Here is a 27824-nt window from a genome sequence, read left to right as displayed (position 1 = left end):
TTCTTGAAAGCTGTCAGTGAAGGGGAGCTAACCACCTCCCTAGGCAGCTGATTCCACATTTGAACCACTCTGACCGTGAAAAAGTTTATCCTAATATCCAGCCGATACCTTTCTGCATGTAATTTACACCTGTTGCTTCGGGTTCTTTTTTTTATATAAATATTTATTTTTTAATTGTTTTTCACAAATTTTACATATTATCTTTTAACCATCCTCGTTGCTCTCTTCTGCACCCTCTCGATTTTGTCCACATCCTTTTTGAAGTGAGGCCTCCAGAACTGCACACAGTACTTCAGGTGTGGCCTGATCAAGGCAGTATACAGAGGGGCTATTAACTCCTGCGATTTTGATGCTATGGCTCTTTTAATACAACCCAAGACTGAATTTGCCTTGTTATGCTCTTACTGATCAAGTTCAAGCTTCTGTACCAGTCCCAGAACTTTCTTTCTTTCTTTCTTTCTTTCTTTCTTTCTTTCTTTCTTTCTTTCTTTCTTTCTTTCTTTCTTTCTTTCTTTCTTTTTCTGGCAAATGGCAAGCCAGAATTAGAAGCAGATGTGCTGATTTGCTGCGTCTGTTACTAAATATGAAACTGAAGCAAAGTGATGGTGGCAGCGGTGGTAGAGGTGGTGCGGTGGTGAGTCATACTACCTGGCACAAAACTCGTAATAACAGCAGGAAGTACACCTGGGATTAGAGTAACAGCTTGAAAAATAGTTATTTCAGAGGAGGTGGGGGTGGGTGGAGGTGGACAAATGAATTTGAAGATGTCAATGAAGATGCTTTTTGGAGCTATTCAGGCTTCCAAAATGCATCTTCAAAGTTATTTATTACAGCATTCTAAACTGTTGCCAATAATGGCAGAAAAGTACTTATTTGTGTTTGAATTCAAGGGAGGGTATCTACACAAAAATGTATGACTGCTTTTATTTCCTATTTTTATTTTAAACCCTGAAAAAATAAGGTTTGCGGAAGCCTCTTGTCTTGTGTGTAAAAACAGAGGAGAGTAACAGTGCAATCCTATACAGACAAACCCTTCTAAATTCACTGAAGTTCACAAGCTTAGAAGTGAATTAGTCTGTTTAGGACCGGACTGCAAATCTCCTTGATTTGATATTCCAACTGTTTAACTAGGTATGCAAGCCACTGCTGATTTAATATACAATTAATAACTAGGACTGTTCTTGGCTAATCAAAGTTTTGTGGACTGGCTGGACAAACCCTTGTCAGGGATACTCTAGGCTGATCCTTCATTGAGCAGGGGGCTGGACTAGATGGCCTCTATAGCCCCTTCCGTGATTCTATGATTCTATGCAGGGGTCATTTTGTAGAGAAAGAGGTGCAGGAGCTCATTAGCATAACTCTTTAGTGTAACTTATTTGCATATGCCACCCCCTCTGACATCACCGGAAGTGTGTCAGAAGGCAACACCCACCGCTCAGGTTCCACTGGACTGTTTTGGATTGCTATTGGGGGGGGGACATGCAGATCTGTCCTTGCAGAGGAGGAGGAGCTTATACCTGAATAAAACTTGGTCTTAAAGGTGCCACTGGACTGTTTTGGACCAGGGAGCAGGGGGGGGGCTCTGCAACTTACCTGGCTGCTTCTTGCTCTGACTGAGGGCTGCAAGGGGTGGGGCTTGTTGCATGTGCCCACCCCCTGGGCTCTTTACTGCCGGAGCTCCGCTCCTGTGTGCTCCTGCAGGGAATGACCCCTGATTCTATGAACACAGAAGCTTCTACCCAGAATAAAACTCTATTGGTCTTAAAGGTGCCACTGGACTCAAACTTTGTTCTACTGCTTCAGACCAACACAGCTTCCCAGCTGAATCTATCAGTTAACCATAATTTTAATCAAAGTCCTGAAAATTACAATTGGAGCCTGTTCAAGATCCCTCCCTAGCCTGAACTGCATTATGGGTGAGGGAATCACACACTAGTTTAATAAGTCTGTAGTGAAGATTAGGGATGTTGTGAACTTCATCATGGACACATTTGACTGTCAAACTTAGCATGTTCAAAGGTGGCAATCAGATGTGAGCCAATCACTCCATTGGTGTGGTTTGACCTGAGCACCTGCAAAGGATTTATTGATGACTGATTTATATGATTTGTGAGTCATCTAATTCTTTATTTAAACAACTGCCTGCTGAGCATCAGCAAGGATGAGGTGGTAATACAATTCAATTGGGCTATGTGAGAACATGAGTGCTCAAAAAGCCAATTGTACTGCACTCTGTGGTTAGTAAGGAATACAGGGAATCAACCAGCCGAACCCCTATGAATAGATCAACAAACTATTGCATTGATCATTGAAAAATCTGGTCTCCATTCTCAAATGGCGAATGGGATGTAAGCTGAACCAGTGGGTGTTTCAGCATCCCTTGTGAAGCTATGCCTGATTCCATGGTGATTCCTCTATATGATAAAGATAACAATCAATGACCAATAAAAACATGAGAGTGTTCCATCTGTTCTAGCACAGAGTTTCGCAAGTGGTCAACCAATTGCCTTTGAGGGCCAACAAAACAGGGCGGAGTCCAAGGACTCCCCCTGATGCTGCCTCCTAAATTTCTTTTGAACATTTACACCCCAGCTTTCCACCTCAACTTTCCAAGTGGTTAATACCAATGAGATAGTTAAATAACAAAAAATATATAAAACTTCACAAACCAATCTCATAACATATGAAGCTGCCTTGAACTGAATCAAACTGTCAGCAGCTCCCCAGGGACTCAGGCAGAGGCCTTTCACATCACCTCTTGCCTGATCCTTTTAACAGGAGATGCCCAGGATTGAACCTGGGACCTTTTGCATGCCAAGCAGATGTTCTACCACTGAGCCACAGCTCCACAGTAAACAAATAGAAAAGTTATGGTAAGCAAGTGAGCAACAGCGAAATCAGGCTTTTGGGTAGAATTCAGAAGAAAATAAAATAAAGTAAGGAATTCAGAAGAAAATAAAGTTTAAATGGTTTTGCATCTAAATAGGCTTGCCAAGCCCCCGCTGGGGGAGGGGGAACCCCCAATTTACAAGCCCCTTAAATGATATCCATGCAAGTGGCAGGCAGTCATCAAAGACATGGAGACACTTAAAATATATATATATCAGTGTTTTTAACTTGCCTCATCTCAAACACAGATCCTCCTTGTCAGGCAAGGCGGGATAGAAATAGAAATAAATAAATAATAAATAAATAAATATAAAATATCTGAGGATAAATAATCTATATTTCATTTGTAAGACTGGGAGTGGAGAATGGAGCAAAGTACCATAATTCTACTTGAAGATAGATTCAGGTGGGGAGCCATGTTGGTCTGAAGCAATAGAACAACGTTTGAGTCCAGCACCTTTCAGACCAACAAAGTTTAATTCTGGGTATAAACTGATACCCAGAATCAAACTTTGCTGATTTTAAACGTGCCGCTGGACTCAGACTTTGTTATAATTCTACTTGATCTCTTAAACTTAACAGTAATATCTCAAGAGAGTATGTTTAGGCATCAGGCCTTACAGAAAGGGAGATCTAGACATATGAACTATTTAAGTGTCTCTGAACTATTTCTACAGTGGTGTGGGACTGGTCAGCTAACTGCTGAGATGCCTCAAACTTCCTGAAAGGATCCTGTCAATCTTAAATCCTGCCATTCCTTGGAATCCTTAGGGTTGGCAACTCTGGTTTCTGAAATACCTGGAGATTTTGGGGGTGGGCCCTAGGGAAGGTGGGGTTTGGGGAGGAGAGGGGCCTCATTGGGGTAAAATTCCATAGAATCCAACTTTCAATGCAGCCATTTTCTCCAGGGGTACTGACTTCTGTTGCCTGGAGATCAGTTCTAATTTCTGGAAGCTCTTCAGTCCTCACCTGGAGGTTGGTAACCCTAGGGGTCTTCCTTGCCATTTCCACCTTTTTCCAGTGTATCAGCAAGGAGAACAGGAAGTCCAAGGTCTATCCATGGTCATCATGAGCATGGCACAGGTACGGGAAAACTGAAAACTGAATGGAGGTTTTGCTTTGGCAAGATCTTGCTCCCGAACAAACATTTAAAGGAAATAAATTCACCGACACAATCAAATCCTATTCATGCTTTAGAGACTTTTGCTTCTGACACTAAACAGACAGGATTTTGAAAATTAAAATTTTATCTCAGTGCCATGCTAAAACACATAAAGGGAGTATAAAAGCTGTTTAGGAGAGTGTGATCGTTACACAAATTGTTTTTAAATGAATAAACATATGAGCTCAAGAGAACGGGGTAAAAAAAATCCCTCCATTATTCATTAAAGACTTTTAGTGCTTCATTAATTTGGTTGCTACAATCCACTTCTGATTAGCCGGGTTGTTAAACAGCTTTTGTCAAGTGTCACTAAGGTGTTAAAGTATTTGCTTCTCAGAACTCCTTGAGTAGAATATGACAGTATTTCATCAGGTGTTAATGCCTGAGCCTACAGGGAATAGTGCGACTCTGATTTCCTCTTGTATTTTGTGAACATTGCTTTTCAAATCATGTATTCATATGGATTTTCATTTACATCTTGACACAGGGGGTGGACTATTTGCATATTAGATTGCAAGAGAGAAGGCTTCAACTGGGCAACAGCTCACTTTTCTCCTCAAGAAGCTGAGCAAGTTAACAATTGTCTTACTTGACTTCAGTGGCTAGTAAATCGACACCAAAAAGAGAGGAACACAATCTTAACTGTCTGTCAGGAAGAGGCACTTTCATCCTACCCTCCTATATGTCTGGAGAAATACGTGGGGATACATCCTCTTGTGGTCTAGACTTCCCAAGCTGATACGGCACCGGATTTTTTTTCCTGAAAGATCAAACACATTTCAGACAGACCTCAGGACTATAAATAAAGTTGTCTTTATTCAATAGAGAACAGGAAATGAAGATCAGCCATTTCTTACAGACAGACACTTTTCAAGGTTAAACTGATTTGCCCGAAGGGTCATAAAATGGGTAGCAGCTTTCTTTTTGATCCATACATCACACAAAGTATATAACAGCGTCTGTTTACCTGGGGGGATATTGCAAGTATGTGAGGGCTCAAAGACTTCAACTCCAAACTTCTAAATTCGAGATCAGATAGCTGAGTTTCACTGACCTAAAGCCAGCTTGTCGATAAGCTTACCTGGGCAACTGGTCACCTTAGATTGTAACACAGCAATTGCAATATGATATGTTGCTATGAAGACAGAAGAAGAGAGCGCAACGTGGGCTGCATTCATACAGTGCTTTTAATTTACATACGCAAACCCACCTTGTCATCCTTGCACATGGATCTCCCACCACCATTCCTCCGTTCCTTTCCTGTGCAGAGAAACCCAGTTAGAAACTATTTTTGGTTGCACATGACAGATGAATGGAGGTGTGTAGGTCAACTGGATTTAAGATTGTAGTGACAATGGCTTAGACATGATGCTCATAGTCAAGTTTATTACAGTCATAGACAGGGGTCTTGTTGTAGAAAAAGAGCTGCCGGAGCTCATTAGCATAACTCATTAGCATAACTTATTTGCATATGCCACGCCCCCTGACATCACCGGAAGTGACAGAAGGCCACACCCCCTGACATCACCGGAAGTGTGTCAGAAGGCCCGGCTACTTACCCTCCTGCTTCATCCTCATTCCCAAACGGAATGAGGATCGAAGCAGAGGGCGATGGCATCTAAAATTATAAATAAGGATCTAAAAACTTTAAAATACAGATATAATAGAATCAAAATTATGATCAAAGGTTAGGTTTAGACATGATGCTGATAGAAATGGAACAGGAAATGCATGAGCATCAAGCATGTATCCCTCCTTGTATCAATCAAATCCAAATTAGAATTCTTACAACTCCAAGAAGATATGCAAGAAGTCCTTATCCTGAAAAGCTACACTTCTGTGAGGCAAAGATAGTACAATCACTCCTATCATCAGAGCAATGACTATGTTTAAAAAGGTAAAGGTTTCCCTTGCTAGAAAGCTAGTCGAATCCAACTCTAGGAGGCAGTGCTCATCTCTGTTTCCAAGCCGAAGAGCCAGCACTGTCCAAAGACATTTCCGTGGTGGTGTGGCCAGCATGACTAAATGCCAAGGTGCATGGAATGCTGTTACCTTCCCACCAAAGGGGTACCTATTTATCTACTTGCAATTTCTTGCTTTTGAATTGCTATGTTGGCAGGAGCTGGGGCCAGAGATGGGAGCTCACTCCATCATCCGGCACTAGGGTCTCAAACTGCCAAGCTACAGACCTTCCAGTCTGCAGCTTCAGTGTCTTAACCTCTGAGCCACTGTGGCCCTTAATGACTATGTTAGCTTGATGCAAATAGTATGGCAGAGGGATTCATACCCAGTTATTACCATGTAGATCAGCCAGCCAGCTTCGTTCCCCAAACTACAGCTCCATCAGTACTTCTCTCCCTAACAACCCTTCATTCTTAAAACTGTTGTCCCTGTTTTAAGATCCAGTGTCTGAGATTTAGAGCTGAATTGCAAAACGTCACCAAGCAAAACCCATTTGTGGGGCACAAACCCTTTTCCAACTTGCTGGGGCTACAAAAAAGATCCTGGTAGGCCATGAATACTCAATCAGTCAATCAATTTTATTATTACTATCCTAGATCAGCTGACAAAAATGTAGTCAATGGTGTCGACAACACATAAAAGAAAATATATACATACAGTAAAAATTCATGGTCTCGTTAATCTATCTTTCATGAAACAGGCATAGTTAATAAAAAGATTTAACCGAATGCTTTCTTATTAAAACAGGCCAGAGCACAGAATTTAGCTACCTTAAGAGTGATCCGAAAGGAAAAGGGACAAATAAAATTTGTCAGAACTGCCTGGAAAATTGGGTAGAATTGGGATGATGTATAATGCATAAGTGTCATTTTAAAATAAGCCGTTATGATAGCACATGTTTAGTTGTTTCAACTGCATTTGATTGGCGAGGCCAAGCGCCCTGAGCACAGAGGATACAGAAGTATCTTCCTACCAGAGGAGGGCAAAGAGAAGACTCTTTGATATTTGGAGAGTTCTTAGACATAAAGGAATTTTGCCAGGACAAAAATTTTGCTGTGGTTCCCCGCTGCCTGAGCCTCTGCTCTATTGATTTGTAGGATATGCATGAATATTCAGTTAGGTGATTTCTAAATCCTGTGCTTGCCTGTGTTAATCAGATCTTGGAAGCTAACCAGGGTCAGCCTTGGTCAGCATTTGCATGGGAAACCACCAAGGAATACACAGAGGCAGGCAATGGCAAACCACCTCTGAACATCTCTTGCCTTGAAAACCCCACCAGGGGTTGCCATAATTCAGATGTGGCTTGGTGGCAAAAGAAATAAGCTACGGAAACCCTGACCTGGATGGCCCAAGAGAGCCCGATCTCATAAGCTTTAAGCAGGGTTGGTCCTGGTGAGTACTTAGGTGGGACTCCACCATGGATGTCCAGGGCAGTCACACAGAAGCAGAAGCAGGCAGCAACAAATTACCTCTGGCCCCGGCCACACGAGGGAAGAAAGGGACGGCCAAAGTGCGGCTTTTAAAAGCTGCACCTAAATAGGCACGTTGCGGCGGGATCATACAGATTCCGTGAGCCGCTGTGCATTTGCTCCCCGGCACGATCAGATGCCAGGGAGACGGGAAGAAAGCCACGGGAATCTGCTGAACTGCGCATGTCAGAGCATGCGCAGTTCGGCAAGGAGCCAGGGATGCGCCGGCGAAAGAACGCGCCGGCGATCCCACGGCTGGCGTTGCTGCGGCCGTTCAGAAAGAACCACCTCGGTAGGTGGTTCTTTTTTGGTGCGGATTATCGCTGGAAGGGCCGGATCGGGGACGGACACGGTACGCTTCCCAGATGTTGCAGTGGGATCGCGCCCGTTTGCTCCGCCCCCGTTCCGTCCCTCTCCCGGCCCTAATCCTCTCGTGTGGACAGGGCCTGTGTTCATCTCCTGCCCTGAACACCCTACAGGGTCACCATAAGTGAGTCACTAATTGACTTTCTACCACCAGGTTAGGGAAATTTGAAATTCATTGGGGGATCAGTCCTGTAAACAAACTTATCGCAATTCTTCTCCTCTCTCCCTTACTGGATCCTTAAGTATTTCTTGCTTTAGCATTTTCAGATGCAGAAAGATAGCAATTTGTTCCTTGGGATTTTAGCAAGTATTCAAGGTTGCCTTTGAGGAGGAAGAAGGGGTGACATGCAGGATCACAGTAAGACTGTTAGTTGACTGAGGAAGATGAAAATTGGCCTGTGTTGCCTACCTCCAAGTGCAAAATAAATCATTCTTAATTTCTGTGACTGTCGAGTCTTTTAATTTGAAATGAACACTGGGTATCTCAAACAGGTGCTGGATGTGCATATCATCTAACATTAGAACTCTCTATACAATGGATTTGAATAGGTTTAAATTCTCAAAGCTTGCAGGGCGTTTGAATTAGAGCTGAGCTCAAGTTCCATGAATTTCAATTTTCCGAATGAATTTGCATGTTCAATGAGGGAGAACTTTTCCTCGAAGAGCTACGCAAATCACGCAAAAACTGGACGTGTTTCTTTGGTTTTCATCTAAGTCTTGCGCGTACATATCACAATGCAAGGAGAGCTGTGCAAAAAGCCACGCATGCTGTTTCAAGCCTGAGAACTAGGCAGGTCCCAGGATAGCCCACAGGGTACAGCTGAGAGCAGTTTGGGGTTTAGGATGTAAACAAACTGTGCAATCCCGGAGCCTGGGGTAACCACCAAATCTTGAAATCTCATCAAAATGACTGTTCCAAAGTTTAGACCAAATCCATTTGTATATTCCCAGCAAGCCATTTCTTACCAGTGTTGTCACTCATAAGAGCTCTGCACTAACCAAATACACTGGGTGGAAAGATTACAGAAAATATAGGAGAGGAGGACTTTAGTTTAGTCTGTTTAGAGACTGGCTTGGTTAGGCATGCTCAAGGATTGCACAGATACTTTCTTTCCATGCTTGGGAGCATCCCTGTGCTCCATCCTATGGGCCAATATCACACCCAGGTTAGATTATAGCAAGACATTCTATGTAGGGCTGTCATTGGAATTTTTTGAAATGTTTTAAGATGCTAAAATGTTCCATGTTGTGTACCGTCAACTTCAGATATGGGGTGAGAATCCATACACCCACAGTTACCATATTCTGAAAAGCAAAAAAGAGGACATATTTCATGACTGACTACTTCAAACATGAGATCACTATGATCACTATGACAAATCTCATTTTTGTTATTTGTTATTAAGTGCAATAAATCCAATCTCTTCTTCTTTTAACTAGGAATATTCCTACCCTTCCAACCCAAAAACAGTATTTTCATCAGGGTTTTTTTTAAATTAAAAAACAGCCCAAAAGAGGATGGACACAAAAAAAGAGAGGACATGTCCTGTAAAAGAGGATATCTGGTAACCAATGCTCCCTCTAAGCTGTGTCTTGTGAGCAAAAATTCTACTTTGTGAGCTACTGGCATTAAAGTTGTGAGCAAGTGAGCAATTTGACTACTGCATAAATTGGCTTGCTTTGGAGCCATGCTTCCTGAGCTAAGACAAAAATTTGTGAGCTGGAGGCTAAAAACCTATGAGCTAGCTCACACTAACTCAGCTTAGAAAGAACACTGCTGGTAACCCTAATAAACCTATCTGTTAGTCCATGGGTTACCAAACTGTTACCAGGTTCAATTCAAGGTACTGGTTATCACGTACAAAGTCCTTCATGGCGTTGGGCCCACATATCTTCAGGACTGCTTCTCCTGCTATGCACTTCTGTGACAGGACTTCTCTCATCTGAGCAAAGTGCCTGTGGCCCTTCTTCAAATGCCTGCCTGAAAAAATCAGGAAGCAGGCCCATAGCTACCACGGGGCCCACGGGGCCCAGCCCCCTAGTGGTTTTTATGGGCCTCCCTTCCTGAGCCTTGGCTCCCCCTCCCCCCCGTTTGCCTGTTGGCGGGGAGGACAAGGGCAGCACAGTCCACAGCGACAGCACAAGAAGCAGCAGAGGTAGTGAGGCTGGGCTGAGAGATGCTTGCCACCCACCCAGCCAGCAGCAGCTAAGCCCAGTCAGGCAAGGCAAGGAGGCAAGCAGGCGCCTTATCTGGCCCCGGCCATGCATGCCTGGGTGTGCTCCTGCACACCGATGTGCCCACATGCTGCCAGCCCAGCAGCATGCTGGCCCTTCGTGGTCAGCCCAGCTACTGCATGCCTCACCTCTCTCCACCCCAGGAGGGAGCCAAGAGTGGAGATCAGACTGCCCCTGGTGCGGGAAGGGGCACTGGGGTTCCTCGGGGAGGAAGGGAACCAGACGCTGCACAGGGAAGGGCTGCCCTTGCTGGGGGGGAGGGAAACTCTCCCCAATTTAATTAGCTGGCGGGGCCCCTCAAGTCCCCCTTCCCAAAACTCCCTAGCTACAGGGCTGTCAGGAAGGCCCCCACACTTCTGTCATTCCACAGGATGTGTGAAAAGAGCAACTTTCATGGGGGCATTTTTATGAAGGGAATAGGGACATCATGGAATGGAATGGTTCAGGAGGGGGCTTTTTGTAAAGGGAGTTTGGGCATAGAGGATGGAGCTCTTGAATTGTAAACCTCCTCAAGGAAGACTCTGAAGAGGTGGCATAGAAATACTCTCAATCAATCAATATTGTATAAATTATCCTTCTTGTGCTGTCACGACTTCCTCTTTTGGAATTCAGCCCCCCCCCACATTATGGTATGCCATGAGTTTGTGTGTGTGTGTGCACCGTCTTCTAATTTTTTAATCCTGCTCCTATTATTTCATTTTGTATTGGATGTCTTACGTGTGCTGTCTGATTGTATTGATTTGATATTTCGTGATCTGCCCGGAGTCTCAACGAGAATGGTAGGCTATAAATGAAGTGAAGTAAGTAAGTAAATATGGTTGGATATTGTTGTATCCTGGCCTGTCTGGATAGAAAAATACAGGAACTGAATGATTATATGGAGAAAATCCAGTGACTAGTGGATCCACCCCTAGACTGTGGCACTCCCTCCCCAGAGACATCCACCTGGAGCCTAGCCCACTGAGTGTTAGAAACAAGATAAAACTTTGTTATCCATTACGGTGTGGCATTGAGCTGTTTACTTCATGGCTTTGCGTGTGATCAGATTTCATTGTATAATTTAATTATGAAGGGCTTTGAGGAGGGTTTGTTTGTTTGTTACTCTCCTGCTCTTAAATTAACTTTTAAAAATAGCTTGCTGGGTTGTTGTTCTAATTGATGGATCCTTTTCATTGATGTTTTAGTGATTATCGACCTTAATTGGCAATATATCTTAACATCTTCCCTCATTACTTATTTCCGAAACCTCTGAGAGACGACATAGAAATTGTTCAAATAAATGACATGAAAACTCCCCAAAGGCTGTTTTTTGTCTCAGTTCTCGTTTAAATTGGCTGTAACGGTCCCCTCTTTGCGCTGCTGGGATTATGTGGTATGAAATTTTAACAGCCACCTCCCCCCCTCAAAAAAAATATATATGAGTAAAGACAATTCATCAACCTTATCTGCAAATGGAGGCTGAAGAAGCTATGTGGTGCTTAGCTCCTTTCCAGCTTCCATCCAAAGTTACTGCTTCTGAATTTAGTAGATACGTGTTTTGCAAAGAATAGAAACAACTGCCTGCCAACCCTGCTATTCCCTGGGAGCTGATGTAGCAAGATGCAGCCATCAGCGTTAATGTATTCAGTTACAAAAGGCAGGTGATAATATCAGCACGTTTTTGGGTGAGACAATTTCCTCCTGATCACCATCCAAGCATCTATTACCGGGAGAGTCTCACAATTAGCTCTGCAGACACATAACATTAGCTTTTGATACAGACGGAAGAACTTAATCAGCAAAGCTTTTTTATCTCCAATATTTTTGTTAGCATTTGGTTCAGCCGGTGCTGTTTGCAGTGCTGTTTAGCTAACAAAAGAGAGAGAGAGAGAGAGAGAGAGAGAGAGAGAGAGAGAGAACTTGAAGGCATTTCATGAATGAGGAGGAGAAAGGCACAAGCAGTGTAGACGTCTTCCATTTACAGAGTTCTTCCATAGGATAATGAACATCTTTCAGACTAAAGACAATTGTATGCTAATGAGTTATGCTAATGAGTTCCCCTAGCTCTTTTTCTACGAAACGACCCCTGTATCTATTTATCACCCTGACCTGGGTAGCCCAGGCAAGCTCGATCTTGTCAGATCTTGGAAGCTAAGCAGGGCCGACCCTGGCAAGTACTTGAATGGGAGACCTCCAAGGAATACCAGGGCTGGGACTCTCTGAAGCCACCTCTCTGAATGTCCAAGCCCCACTAGGGGTCGTCAGAAGTCAATGATGACTTCTAGGCATGCATGCATGTGCGTGCACACACAATATTTCTTTCTATCTAGATATTTATCTATCATCTATTAGGATGGGCAGGAACCATTTGTTCATGATGAATTTTGGCCGGTTCTTGCTTTGCAAAGTCAAGTTCGTGACAGGTCAACCAGCATGAACTTTCCACAAACTTTGAAGCTGGTTGTGGAGGTTCCTTGTGATCCCTGAATGGATACATTCCCAAGCAAACTGTTTCCACTCAGTCAAGATCTTTACCAAACTTCAAAGCAAACTACAAAGGGAGAGGCGGAAATTTTCCTGTGAGTTTGGTGTTGCTGGCTAGTTCCTGAGCTGTTCCATACAGTCCTGTAACTGCAGCAATGCAAGCAAAAAAAGACTAACGTCAAACCACAGAATCCCTGCAGTATGAACTGAAAGGGTTTGGGACCTTTTTTTCAAGTCCAGCACAATCAGTTCAGTGTTCAGAATCCAGTACCACTGTACCACTGTGCCACTGTGGCAATGCAAGTTTAAAAGGACTGATTGATCTCAAAGCACAGTGTCACAAGAAATCCAAGTGTGTGAGTCTGGGGGATTTTGCAAGTTCTGTGCAAGAAAATGGGAACACAAAGGAATACTAGCAAAAAGGGGGGAACCCCTCTATGAACTGACAAGAGCAGAGGAGAAGTCCAGAGACAGAGAGGAAAAAAAAACTGTTGTGTATTAAGATGGCCACTGCTGCGTGGGCCCGACCATGCAGTCCTACAGACCTTCTGACCTTTGGTCCTAGAACAATAGCCAGCTTGGACCCTAGTGCGGACCAATAGGTTTGCACGGATCCGGATAGGAACCCTGGGGGGAATGAGGACGTGTACATAGAACCTATCGCGGGAATTGGGTGTGTGTTGTGTGTGTGTGTAGACTAGAATATAAGCCGGCTGAGGACCGGCTAGTTTATCTTTCGTTTTCCAGTGTAATCAATAAATGTGAGCTGATTTCACCATGCTACGCCTGGAACTCCAATACTTTTCAAGAACCTTCCAACCTGTGCCTATCATTTCCCTAGAAAGCACCTTCCTGAGGGCACTTTCTTGGGGGGGGGGCTGTAACTTGGATCCCGTAAATCCAATTCTTATCAAACTTGGAGGGCAAGTAGGGGAGAGTCAGCCAGAGATTTCCTGTAAGTCTGGCGTTGCTAGCATGCCAGGGGGTCACTCTACTGGGTCATGGACCTCATAAACTGAACCAGTTTATTTGGCACCTAAAAGTTTATGATGGCCCATGATTCGTGAACCAGGCACACCACAAACCATGAACCAAACCACAGTTTCCTGGTTTGTGCCTCTATCTATCTATCTATCTATCTATCTATCTATCTATCTATCTATCTATCTGTCTGTCTGTCTGTCTGTCTGTCTGTCTGTCTGTCTGTCTGTCTGTCTGTCTGTCTGTCTGTCTGTCTGTCTGTCTGCCTGCCTGCCTGCCTGCCTGCCTGCCTGCCTGCCTGCCTGTCTGTCTGTCTTGAGAGCCAGTTTGGTGTAGAACCAGGTTTGATTCCCCACTTCTTCACTTGCAGCTGCTGGATGACCAAGCTATAGTTCTGTCAGAGCTGTCCTCGAAAGAGCAGTTCTCTCAGAGCTCTCTCGGCCCCACCTACCTCACAGGGTGTCTGCTGTGGGGATGGGATGGGAAAGGAGTTTGTAAGCCACTCTGGGACACCAAGCGAAGGGCAGGGTATAAATCCAATCTCCTTCTCCTCCTCCTCTTCTTCTATCTACCATCTAGCTCTCTTTCTATCATCTACATATCATCTATCTATCTATCATTTAATCTGTGTAGTAAATGTTTAATTGAATGTTTTGAACCTAAAATCTTTTTCTCTGGATATTTTATATTCATATATACAGAGGGATTATAATTAAACTTTTAATAATATGTCCTGTTTATGATTATGATCTTGGAAAAGGGGGATATGTATTCAATACTTTGATTTCACAGTGTCTTTAAAGTGTATAAGACATTACTTCAGAAGACTGTATGTATGCAGGCTTTGAAAAAATATATTCACGTCATTGCTTCATTTTATTTTATTTTATTTTATTGGGTTTTTAAAAAATTAATCACAGGAGAAAAAAGTCCCAGAAACCCATTTTCTCCATGACTACAGAAGTATGAAAGAATTCTTGCTGTGAGATGTGCTTTCTTGAGAAATCCATTAAAGTTCAAGTTTGTGTATTGCATCAACTAAAGGCTATGCTCATTTTCTCCAGAATAGATGACAATTTTTCTGTCACTTTTTGGTTTTGAGAAAATGGCATCTGCATTAAATGTCCTCAAAACTGCTGGTATTTTGGTACTTCTTGACTAATGGGTGAATTAAAGATCAATGACCTGGAGGCCAACTTTATTTCTATGCTTTGCAATTTGATCTTTACCTTCAGTTTCCTGGGGGGGGGGAGGCGGCTCAGGTGGGCTTTCCAAATGGCTTCCCACCCAGACCACTTTTATGTTCAGACCTGCTTTGCTTCTCCAGAAGAATGGCATTTGTTAATAATGGCTGCCATTTTGGACTAATTCAATGGACCATCTAGTCTAGCACCTTTCTTCCCCACAGTGGCCAACAAGATGTTCCCAGAAAGCCAAAAAGCATGTGCAGTTTGCCATGGCTTTTAGCTCCTTAAATTTACCTTATTCTATGTGCATGCATGCATTGATGAAACAATGAACTATAACTTCAGCTGTTTTGTTTTGTTAATGCACAGGGGTTATGTGTGTTCATCAAAATAAACCATCAAGACTGTGACTGTTAATGACAGGAGCATGACTGTTTGCCCACAGAAAAGTTATCGTAGGGGGGTAATATTGTCAGATGTTCTTTGGGCATAATAAGGTCTGTCCTTTTTCAGGTGCAAAAAAGGAAGGGGAAATAATAAACATCTGAGAGTGAAACAAATTTTTAAAAATCCTGGGGTTTACATTTTTTAAGGGTGAGGTTGTGGCTGGGTGGTAGAATATTTGCTTTGCGTGAGGAACATCCCTCACATCTCTAGTAGGAAAGGATCAGGTAGTAGGCGATGAGAAATAGCTCAGCCTGAGACCCTGGAAACCTGCTGCAAGTCAGAGTAGACAATCCTGACCCTGACTGACCAAAGGTTTAACTCAGTATAATGCAGTTTGATTTTTCCTTTGTATTTTCCAGCTGGTGCTTCCAACCTGGTTTATTCATTCAGGGTTTGTTTGGTTTTTTGTATCATACACGAGAAACAGAACAAGTTCCATCACAGTTCCATTTAAATCAGAAAAAGCCCAACATTGGGCAACCTGATACCGGGTGAAGGGGGAAAAAATAATGTGATCTCACCACCTCAAACACATGCTCATGCACACACACACACACAAATCTGCCTTATACTGAATCAGACAATTTGGTCAATATTGGTCCTGTCCATACGAGGCCTTTTGGGCCGGGAGCGGGACGGAACGGAGGCGGAGCAAACGGGCACGATCCCACGGCAACATCTGAGAATCGTTGCCTGCCCGTCCCTGTTCCGTCCCAAACGCCGATACCGCGCAGCAAAAAAGCATCACCTACCTAGGTGGTTGTATCCCTTGAAGCGGCTCAAGGCGGGCCATGGGATCGGCCTGCGCGTCCTTGCGCCGCTGCATCTCGGCCCCCAGCCGTACTGCGCATGCTCAAGCATGTGCAGTTTGGCAGCCTCCCCCTCCCATCGGACTCTTGCTCCCCGGCATCTGATCGTGCCAGGGAGCGATGCGCCGCGGCTGAGGGGATCCCCGCCGCGGCGTCTCAAGTTTGGTGCGGCTCTGATTAGCTGCGTTTCAGCCGTCCCGTGTGGCAGGGACCATTGTCTACTGAGACTGGCAGGAGCTTTCCACAGCCTCAAATAGAGGACTTCCAGATCACCTACTACTTGTTTTTTGTTCTTGTTTTTAAAATGGAGCTGATCCTGAGATAGGGTCTCCAACTACAGCAGTTACATTTGAGTTATCACCTTTGTTAATATTATCTAGTTGGGAACCCATTTATGTGGATCGTTATATACCAGACTGTGAACCCTTTGGGTCCATGATAATCATGTGAAATTGTCCTTTTTGTGACATGCTACATTGACTGACACAACAGACACGATTGAAAAAGATTTTGAAACGAGGTCACATCTGAAATCCTTGTCTCATGACTAATGTGTATTATTGATTCCACGGCTGTATACAGAGTCTGGAGCCACATTGTTGATGAAAACGTTTACAATGTCTCTATAACTGTTTATACATTGATTTGTACTATATGGCTCCTTCAATGTTATGAGCCGGGTTTCATTTATGATTTTTTTGCTGTATGGTTTGTACATTGATTGTTATATTTATTGTCTTTTAGACATTTGGTAACATTGTTAATAAAGTTTCTATTTTAGAGCAGTTTAGGGCTACACAGCATTTATACTCCCTTCTACTGATTTGGCTGTGTACCCTCCATGTGGTGGCGGGAGATCACCTGGAATTACAACTGATCTCCTGATGACAGAGATCAGTTCCTCTTGGGCCACCTTGGAATGTATAATCTATGGCATGATACCCCATTGATGTCTCTCTCCTTCCCAACCCCCACCTTCCTCAGGATTCACCCCCAAATCTCCAGGTATTTCTCAACATGGAGCTGGCAACTCTTAGTACAGGGAGCTTCTGAATTAGGAATGGGCACACATCAAACCACAAAGCAAAATTCATAAGAAATTCTGCATTGTTTGTGGTTCAGGAACAGAAGTTTGTGATGGGTCTAATGTCATGACCTTCCACGAAATTTTAGAGCAGCTCATGTGGTTCATGGTGGTTTGTGGATGGAGCAGAAAGCAGGGGTTTTAAGAGACTCAGAGTCCCTTTAAACCCCTGCTTTCTGTTCTCTAGAAATAAAAAGAGCTGAGTGGTGGGGCGACACTCCCAGCTGCTCAGCTGCTTTGGGCTTTCTTGCACAGTTAAGCTCTAAAAGGACTGCAGAAGACAGCCAGCCCAAAAAACAACTGTGCAGCAAGGAGGAGCTCCCCACTGAACAGCTGTTCTGGGTTTTTTATGTAGTCTCTTTAAAGTTAAAAGCGACTGCAGAAGACAGCTTGAAACAGCTGTGCGGTGGGAAGCACCTCCCCCCCCCCCGAAGCTATTTTCATGCTTTAAAGGGACTGTAGAAGACAGCTATTTTTTGGGCCACCTTCTGCAGTCCCTTTAAGACTGCACAAGACAGCCTGAAACAGCCGAACGGTGTGGAGCAAGCTGCTCTCTGCTGCTCAGCTGTTTTTTTGGCTGTCTGCAAGCCCCATTGAAAGGGACCGTGGTACCTTTCAATGGGGCTTGCAGGGCCTTGCACTGGTTTGGTCCGTGAACTCCTGGTTTTGTTTGTGGTTCAGTTTGTGGTTCATCCACGGACCAAACTGCATTTTCCTGGTTCGTGCCCATCCCTATTCTGTGTGCCAAGCATATGCTCTACCAGGGAGCAGTGGCCCCTCCACTTCCAGTCAAGCCTAGGAGTATACAAATATTCTTTTTACATTTCTTTTTGTGGTTTGCATGCCAAACACTGTCCTTCAGTCCACTTTGCTCAGCAAGGGCAGTTCTCTACCCAGGGTTCTGAGGCATGCCTATATGGATGTGACAGAGAGGTGGGGGCCTACTGTCATTGTGCCTGACCAAGTCCAACTCTCTTCTTCCTCCTCCTTTTTCTCTACTGACACACAAACATCTTCACAGGTGCACATTGTGAAGTTTCATGTGCCCTGGCCAAAAAGGCTGCCTACCCATTTTCTGCTGGTTTCCCACTATGTATTAGTATTAAAATAATGTTGATCTATTTGTTCTTTATAACAAGGGGGGTGATCATTGTGGCCAAACAGAAAATGACTTATCATTTTAATTTATAGAAGTGGAAAGCAAAACTTCAAGGGGGGGGATTGTCAAGTCAAACCCATGTGGATAAGAAATCCCGTAGCCTGCCTAGTAAAATGTTGCAGAAGAGCTTAAGGAATTCTCTGCAGCAAGCTTCTACAAAGGCTGAGTATTACCCCAGCAGTGTTCCTCCACTATATTTTTAAAAGAAAATTCTGTCTCTTAAAATGTTAATGCAAAGCTGGCATTTCAAGTTTATGCAGCCACATGATGACGGGAAGCCGAGATGACAGATGAAATGATAAAATGTGGCATGTTGTGAAACTCTGTATTTTATTCATTCATTCATTCCTGTCGTTTAATATCACACTGACTAACCCATAGAGATCTCTCAGCAGTAATGCAACACACTTAGCTGGAGAACGGAAGAATCCTTCAAAAATATTTAACAATGGATTCTCTCTTTTATTTCCACTCCACTTCCTTTATTTTTTTTGTCAGGATATTGTATTTGCCACAATCAATTATGCCTGTTTTAATTCTGTCTTCAGTGCTCTTATCATCATGAATGCACAGAATCGGGATGAAATAATTCCAAAGTTTCTAAGACTCTCTCCCAAATAGTGCTTCAGTGCATTCCTAAACAGTCACACCCTTCTAAATCTGTTGAAGTAAATGGGTTTGGAAAGGTGTGATTCTGTTTAGGATTGTGCCACATATTATATTAAATAGATATAAGCCATTATTTTCATGGATGGAACAGAACTTTTCGAAACTCTTTGACTTCCAGCAGGAGTCCACAACTGAGACTGCAAGAATTCTTGGGATTCTGAGAGAGTAGCTGGTGCCAGCAGAAAATGGCTGCCACACAGCTGGGCCAATCACAACATAATTGTCGGGGTGGTGGTGGTGAGGCCAATTAAAAAAAAAACATTGAGAGGTTTGAAGCCAAGCATCCTTGTATAAACGAAGCAGCTGCTTCTGAATGGATAGTCACTACAGAAACACAAGCAGTATCTCATGGGCCCTTCTAAGTGTTGGAATATTCAAGGCCTATAGTGCACCTACTTGAAGAAGATCAGAAGTATAGCCTATAGAGGACAGCTGAAGAACTGCTAGTTAGCATAGCTAGATCAGGGACTTCCCAAAAATTCAAATTATGTCCTTCCTGTCTCCTGGTTGGCTCTTTGGAGATTTCCTGCTCTAACGGAGCCCTCCCCCTTCATTCCCTTCTCTCACAGCAGTTAGTCAATTAGTTAAGCCTCTCTCCCTCTCCTCTGTTCTATCAGAGATTATTTCTTCTTTAATAAACCAAGTTATTTTCTTTAAACAGTTGGTGCTCCGTTTCTCTGAATGTTTAAACTCTGCCAGCACTAAAGACACTACTGTTTGATGTAGGGGGAAAGCTAGATCAGCTCTTTGCTTTGGAGAAAAGATTCTGACTGGTTTCATCTTCCAAAGAAAGGGGAGACTGTGGCTTTGAGCATCCATAGGGTGGGTTTGCTAAGACCAAAGATGTTGTCAGGATCCACTGGACTTGGGTCTGAGTCCACAACAGCCTCAGTCTCCAGGATTGCTTTTGCTGGGCAAGTACCCCAGGATGGAGCCTCAGAACAGAGCAAGAGGAGGGGACTTCCTTTCACCCACTTTCCCCACACTATTCTGCCAAGTACCTGTTTTCACCTGCCAGGGAATTAATCTGACTTTTCCTCTCTGGCTGCTCCTGGGCACAGCTTTGAAAACGCTTCCTCAAGGGAGGGCCAACCCTGGGCTCAGCCAATCATCTCTTGCTAACTCAATCCCGGGGAGTGACAGGCCAATGGTTATTTCCCTTGGATTAATGAGCTCACTGGCCCTTCCCACTAAACTTCTTTAAAGAGTTGGCTGCTGCCCCTGCCCCCCTGGGTCTCAGTGCCAGGGTGTCCTCTGGTAGAAACTCAGCTGGGTTGGCTTCTGCTGCTGAGAGCCGGCTGGGCTCCTTCAAGCTGGCTGACTCCTGAGTAGTCTCAGTCAAAGCCATGCCCCACTGCAACCTGGCAGACAACTTTCCCAGCTTCAAGGCTTGCTGGTGCAGCATGCCTTTAGTAGGGTTTACTGTCCCCTGGGGAAAGTGTGGGGGTGGGGGTGCCAACCCTGGACCGAAGTCTATGTCTGTGGCCAAGTTAGGGGTGCTTGTCTGTGACAGCCTACTCAGGATGAATTCAGAGCCTTGTTAGTCAGTCAGCTTGTTAGCTAGTCAGTCTTAAGATCCCTATTTGTTGTTGTTGCTGTTCCATTCAACACTTGCATTGACAACAAGATGTCTCTGGAGAGAGGGGTTGGGGTGGGGATTTGTCACTCAATACAACTCCCGCACAGGCTCCCAACCCAGAAAGTCTACTTGGACACACAAGCAGTGATTGATGACACTGGGGCAATTATGTGCTTATGCGCACATCGCTAACAATTCTTTTTTAAAAAGGGCAAAGAAGGAATGGAAGGTTCACACTTCCCAACCTGCTTGAATTTGCAACAGGGGAGTTTAGACATCCAGAAATCTGGGGTGAAAGTGCTGACATCCATAAAGACCAGTCTTTCCCTGGTGTCAAATACGTCCAATTTGAACACGGGTCAGAATGGTGTGCCAGGCACTGGGGAATGGGAGGCAGATGTTGCTATCTGATCATGCACTTTAAATCTGGAAGGGAACAGCAGGGACATCAGATCAAACTGCTTGTCTGACCGCAGCCTAACTATTCCACTGCAGAGAACAAGGCTACCCTCTTTGGTAGAGAAGGTTAACTTTGGTGAGAAGATTAAGCTGTCCCAGGATCTGAGTCTTTTTCTCTCTGTTTTTCTGTACCAGCATGCTGTATAAGAAAAGCCTTGCAGTATCAGATCTGAAGTCCATGTAGGCCAGCAGCAACCTGTTTGACACTGTAGTCAACTAGTTGCCCTGGAGGGCCAAAGAGCAGAGCAATAGACGCCAAGGCCTCTCCTAGTGGTGCCTCCTAGCAATGGGTTTCAGAGGTTTACTGTCTCTGAAATCCATGTGAAGTTTCCCTTTACTCATCATGGCTAGTAACCACTGATGGACCTATCTTCCATGAATCTGTCTAATCCCCTTTTAAAGCTGTATATAAGCCGTCTTTACATTTGCAAAACCCCTCTGGAAAATATTGGATTTTTAAACTTTGAGCAAATGACACTACTATTCCTTCTTCTTTTTTGACAAGTTCTAATATTCTTTATCTTTCTCTTAGACAAAATATTATGTCTAAAAGACAGGTTAGTAATATGCAGTGCAACTGTTGTGTGTTCAAAGTGCTACACACTCAGAATATACAAGCAGGGGGGAAATCAAAACCACATCAATTGACAATGATTTCTTTTTCGGGTGTAGAGTTGAAAAGGAGTCAACTTGCATTGCTCACCAAAAAGTCTGGACCAAATAATGAAAAGAGAGAGAGAGAGAGAGAGAGTAACTTTGCAGAGCATACTTGAAAAGAACACCTCAAACAGCACTGCTTTCATTGTCACATTTGCAGTCAATGCATTTCTTTTCGGCAAACTTTGTTTCCATGAAAACTAAATGACACCTAGAAAGTAAGCTCTTTCGGAGTACAACTCAAGCAAAAAGAAATTGGATTTCTTTTCTTCTTCCTTGCTTTCGGTGAATTGCACAAGTATCTTTTATGCAAAGAGGTCTATAAAATGTTTATCAGAACAAGACATTTTGTACAAAATGTTTTAATCAAACCACTAACATTTCATACCAAGAATCCAGCTTCTAGAATATCCTGTCCCTCCAACACTGAACCACACAAAACACGGACCTTTCTCTTGATAATTGTTTAATTAATGGCCAGTCTTTGATAATTAAGCTTAGTATCAATATAGTTAATTCTCAACATGGTCCCATGAACAGATACTTAAATCTGTGGAGTGGGGCCACATTGACAGAAGGGAGATTTTTTCCCCCTCCAAACTTGGGGGACCCTAGGGTTTGCAAAGAAATCTGAAACCTTAAAAAGGGTGGGAAAAGCAATATGGCTCTAGGTAATAAGAATATAAGACCTGCAAGATCCATCTGCTCCAGCATTTCATCTCCAATAGCAGCAAATTAGTAGCGTCATCCTAAATAGAGTTAAAGCCTTCTAAACTCATTGATGTCAAAGGGCCTAGAAGGATGTAGCACTGCTGAGGATCACACTATAAACATGCTAGGAAGCTCACAGTAATTGAAATAGCTCACCTCATTAGTTGCACCCACTGGAGGTTTAAAGATATTATAACATATTAGCACTAGAAGTCACACTTGAGGGATTGCCCAGGAGCCGTCTCCAAATAAAGACACGGGAAACTGAACCATAATTTAGTTTAACTGGTTTGTTTTAATGGCTCATCTATATCCAATGTATTAGCCTGGTTCAAGAGTGGTTTGTGCTAGGTCGCTGTTCATGGCTACCATCATTTGGAAAACTCTGTCCTTGCTCAAGCTCTGCCAGCAATCCTTGCTGCCTTTGCTTATCCTTGCTTGAACATGAACTGTACTAAGAGGTACCAAGCCTCACCTCTGTCCCCCAACATATGATCCAGACGATCAGGATCTGGTTGATGCTGCTCTGCATGAAGTATGTTTTTTTTGTCCCTTAATAAAAATATTTTATTTAATCAACAGATATGTAATGACATAGAACGTTCTTTATTAGAATATTTTAAGCTAAATTCATCTTGTGGTGTCTCTGTGCCAGTAGTTTGGGATGCGATGAAGGCCGTGGTCAGGGGCAATATTATATCTATAACTTCAGCCTTCTTACTCAGTATCTTGGTTCATTGATCTAAAGACCGACTTGCCAGAATCTTTCTGGGAATCATTTTGGACATCCTATGCTGCAACAACCAGATCTTATTGTTTTCAGCTGCAAAAACGACCATAGCTTCCAATTGGAAAAGACTGCATGAAGTATGTTACTTTCCAACTCTTACCCTGCCATACAACTAGGGGAACTGTGAATTAGGCCACAACAGCTGGAACATCATGAAAAGTGCCAAGTGGAGTCTAGAAGCTACAGCTCTGTCTCAGCAGAGACAACAGCCCTTGCAAATCATGGCTGGCAGGTGATTTGTTGGGGGGGGGATATTGACTACAAGGTTGAGTGGGGTGGAGGTCCATTGCTTGGCTTGGACTATTGTGGGGTTAGTTGATTGTGGGTGGGGTGCTTTTTTGTGCACTATAAATCTGCTGCACAATTGGTTAGATCCCCCCACAGGTGAAGACGGACACGAGAGTAAGCTGTGAGATGTGCCTAGGTGGCCAGGGAATCCCTGTAACATGGGGAGGTGGGAGGTATGGTGGTGGACAGAGGGTTAGGGTTATAAGGAAACTGAGATATGGACAGGCTTGGTCCTCTTCTAATCTCCTTCCCATCCCAAGGAATGAAGATGTGCAGAGACCCAGACTTCTTTGCCCTCCTCCTAGCGTGAACCAGATTTGATTCCCCGCTCCTCCACATGCAGCTGCTGGTGTGACTTCGGGTCAGTTACAACTTCATGCAGAGCTGATCTCTCAGCAGCAGTTTTTGGGAGAGCTCTCTCAGCCCCACCTACCTCAAAGGTGCCTGTTGTGGGGAGGGGAAGGGAAAGGAGATTGCAAGCTGCTCTGAGACTCTTTCGAGTAGTGAAGGGTGGGGTATAAATCCAATCTCTTCTCTTCTCTTCAAGCTGGATGTTGTGCAATGTCAGATCGGTTATGAATAAGACTGTCTCCTTTGACAAATTTATTAGGAAAGGTAATTTTGATCTGATGTGCTTGACTGATATCTGGGTGGACGAGGATGACGTGGGGGCTCTCACTCACCTGACTCCCCCGTAGGAGATTGCAAGCTGCTCTGAGACTCTTTCGAGTAGTGAAGGGTGGGGTATAAATCCAATCTCTTCTCTTCTCTTCAAGCTGGATGTTGTGCAATGTCAGATCGGTTATGAATAAGACTGTCTCCTTTGACAAATTTATTAGGAAAGGTAATTTTGACCTGACGTGCTTGACTGATGTCTGGGTGGACGAGGATGACGTGGTGGCTCTCACTCAGCTGACTCCCCCAGGATACTCAGTCCTTCATCAACCACGAACAGGTGGTGGCAATTCTCATCTGAGATTCTTTCCCCTTTGAACAGCTTCCTGCACCAAATATCACCAGCACTGAATGTGTAGGCCTGGTGTGGTGGGCCAGGGAGAGGGTGGGAGTCTTCCTGATTTACTGTCCACCCAGCTTACCAGATGACTCCCTGCTGAGGCTGGCGGAGGCTGTGGCAGAGTGGGCCTTGCATTTCCCCAAACTGATAGTTTTGGGGGACTTCAACATCCACTCTGATGCTGCCTTGTCTGGCGCCTCTTTAGACTCTAGGACTGCCATGGCATCATTAGGACTCTCCCAGGTTGTATTGCCCCCCATGCACAGAACAGGTCACATGCTGGATCTGATCTTTTGTCCAGGAATTGATCTGGATTCAGCGGTGCTTTGCAAACTGGTGCCATCATTACCTTGGGAAGGCTGGTTTGTGATTCGCCTCCTCCCTCTACAGGGGCGGCAAGCTTAGTTATGCTCACCCACAGAGACTCATGGATCCAATTGGGTTCCATAATGCTCTGTGGGATTTGTCTGGCTGTGCCAGCATCTCTCTTGATGAACTCACTGATGCCTAGAATCTGGGCCTTCAGGAGGCCACTGACTGTTGCCCCCTGGTGCCCTCTTTGCCCTGTACTACCTTGGGCCTCTGGTATATGGTTGGACTGAGGACAGGAAAAAGGGGACTTAGATGGCTAGAGCGGTGCTGGCGATGAATGTGATGAAGCAATGAGAGCACTTTAGAGCCTGCTTGAAGTTCTATAAAGTGGCAGTGAAGGCAGCAAAGCACTCTTACTCCCTCAAGGAGGCAATGGTGACACCCCTTCTGAAGAAGCCATCATTAGATGAGAGGGACCTAACCAATTACCACCCAGTATCTAATCTTGCATTTCTAGGAAAGGTGATTGAGCAAGCAGTGGCTGAACAGTTCCAGGAATTCCTGGATGAAACATCTGCCCTAGATCCAATCTACCTTCCACCTGGGGATTTGAACTGAGACAGCTCTGGGCACTTTGGTTGACAATCTCTGGTTACGCCTTGATCCGGGCGGGATGGTGCTACCGATCCTGTTGGATTTGTCAGCTGCCTTTGACACAGTAGACCATTTGGTCCTGGTCAGCCGCCTAGTGTGAGGGCTATGGCCTCAAGCTGGTTCTCCTTATTCCTTCAGGGTTGGTTCCAGAGGGTAATCACGGGTGGAGAGAGGTCATCACTGTGGGCCCTACCTAACCTGTGGAGTTCCACAGGGGTCAATTGATTCTCTCCCCAATGTTATTTGTCATCTATATGTGCCATCTGGCAGAGATTATCAGGAGATTTGGAGTGGGGTGCCATCAATATGCAGATGACACACAGCTCTACCTCTTATTTAATGAGTTACTGGTAGCTGGAATTCCTGTCTTGGCCTCCTGCCTGGATGCAGTGGTGGAATGGCTTGGTGAGAGTTGGTTGCAAGTGGTCCAGAACACAGCTGCCAGATTGCTGACAACTATCCTATGGCAGCTGCACTGGCTCCCAATTAGTTTCTGGTGCCAGCTGAAAGTGTTGGTACTGTCCTTTAAAGCCCTAAATGGCCTGGGACACTCATACCTTTAAGACTGCCTCTCCTGGCATAATCCTCCCCATCTTCTCTGATCTTCATTTTGGCATATATCGAAGGTTCCTATCTTCTCTGATCTTCATTTTGGCATATATTGAAGGTTCCTAGTCCATGAACTGTCCACCTTGTGTCAACAAGGGCAAGGACCTTCTCAGTAGTGGCTCCTATCCTGTGGAACCAGCTGCCCAGAGAGGTGTGTGCAGGGGTCGTTTCATAGAAAAAGAGCTAGGGGGACTCATTAGCATAACTCATTAGCATATGCCACGTGATCCACTGGGCAGCTGGTATGCTTCAGTGTGTCTTCACCATCCACACATCCTACCCTCCTTGACAGTGGATAGATTTTAATGGGGATAGATTTTTGATCATTTTATATTTTAAAGATTGTTTATTGTATCTTTGTAGTTTTTTCAATTGGGTGTGCATTGTATACTGTTAGTTGCTCCAAGCCCCATTGGGGGGACAGGGAGAAGGATAATTTACATAAATACAAATAAAATACAATTTGATAAATAAAATAAAATAAAATAAACAGTTGAACCTACTGCATTCAAAGGTTTTGATCCAATGAACCAATCACTCAGTCTCTTCAGTTCATGCTGAACAGCCATGAATGCCTACCAAACAGATTTGCACAGAGTGTTTGTTTTTTGCAAAGCTGTGCATGCACAAAGATGCTGCAGCTTCAAACCACTCAATAGTCATTGCTGTCACTGGGGCCTACTTACACAAACACAGACGGGTAGGATTATATTAAAGCACAGCATTTATTTGTAACTGATTTATATCACTTGCGGCTGATTTAATTGTCTATAGAAACAACTGCCTGCTGAGAAGAGCAGTCATGTAACAAGGTCGGGAAAAGGGAGTAGAACTCAATCCGAGTGCATGAGAACGTGTTGGGATATTTGAGAGTTCTCTCCTTGCTTGTCGTGAAAACATTGCCTTATTTGTTATGCATGCTATAATTTCTACTTAGACAGCGTAGAGATCCAATTGTTAAGCCTGCACATTTTCCCCACTAGAGTAAGATGATAAAATGCATAATTAGTGATTTCCGGTTTTGGTGACTCGCAGGCGGGTGCGCTCCATCACAGCTCTAATATAAGCACCCCACAAACTAGATAGATAGAGATAGATAGATAGAGATAGATAGATAGATAGATAGATAGATAGATAGATAGATAGATAGATAGATAGATAGATAGATAGATAGATAGATATAGGTTGGCAGGAGCTGGAACTAGAGACGGGAGCTCACTCCATCATGCGGCACACTCGGGTCTCGAACTGCTGAACTACCGACCTTCTACAGCCTGCAGTTCAGCGTCTTAACCACTTGAGCCACCGCAGCGCCATCTACCACCCTCTACCACCCTCTACAACCTCTCTTATTCAGATTATGGATTATAAATAGGTCAGGATGTCAAACTTGCCATCGCTCTTGTCTTTTTTAAAATCTATAGAGAGTCATGACCACCTCTCACCTCAGGTCCTCTCTCTCACTCCCAGAGATATCCACAGACAGGGTAGCTCAGTCCCTTTAATAAACTTGAAGGAAGTGGATTACGATGGAGTGTGTGGCAGACTAGCAAGAAATAAATAAATCATCAGACGGAGAACTTTTGGATTTTCCTCTTGTCTAAACAATGACTCAGTGAATCACTCACACAGAGCTATTGGGGTTGGGGCTGAAACACTGTCCCAATCACTCTGCCACCATCCATTAATATCCTATAATATATGTTTTATAGATCGAGATACTAAATTGTGAGTGTGTCTGCTTCTTTTTCTTACTCGCAGCCCAAAGGGTTAATCAAAACAAGAAACTTTTACTTATGATTAGAATAAAACACTGGGGAAAGTAAAATAAAATACACAATGTTTCACTTCCTGTTAAATACTGGGTT

Source organism: Gekko japonicus, unplaced genomic scaffold (genome assembly GCF_001447785.1).
Source record: "Gekko japonicus isolate JY-2015 unplaced genomic scaffold, Gekko_japonicus_V1.1 scaffold599, whole genome shotgun sequence".
Classification (NCBI taxonomy): domain Eukaryota; kingdom Metazoa; phylum Chordata; class Lepidosauria; order Squamata; family Gekkonidae; genus Gekko; species Gekko japonicus.
Note: the sequence above shows the minus strand (reverse complement) of the source record.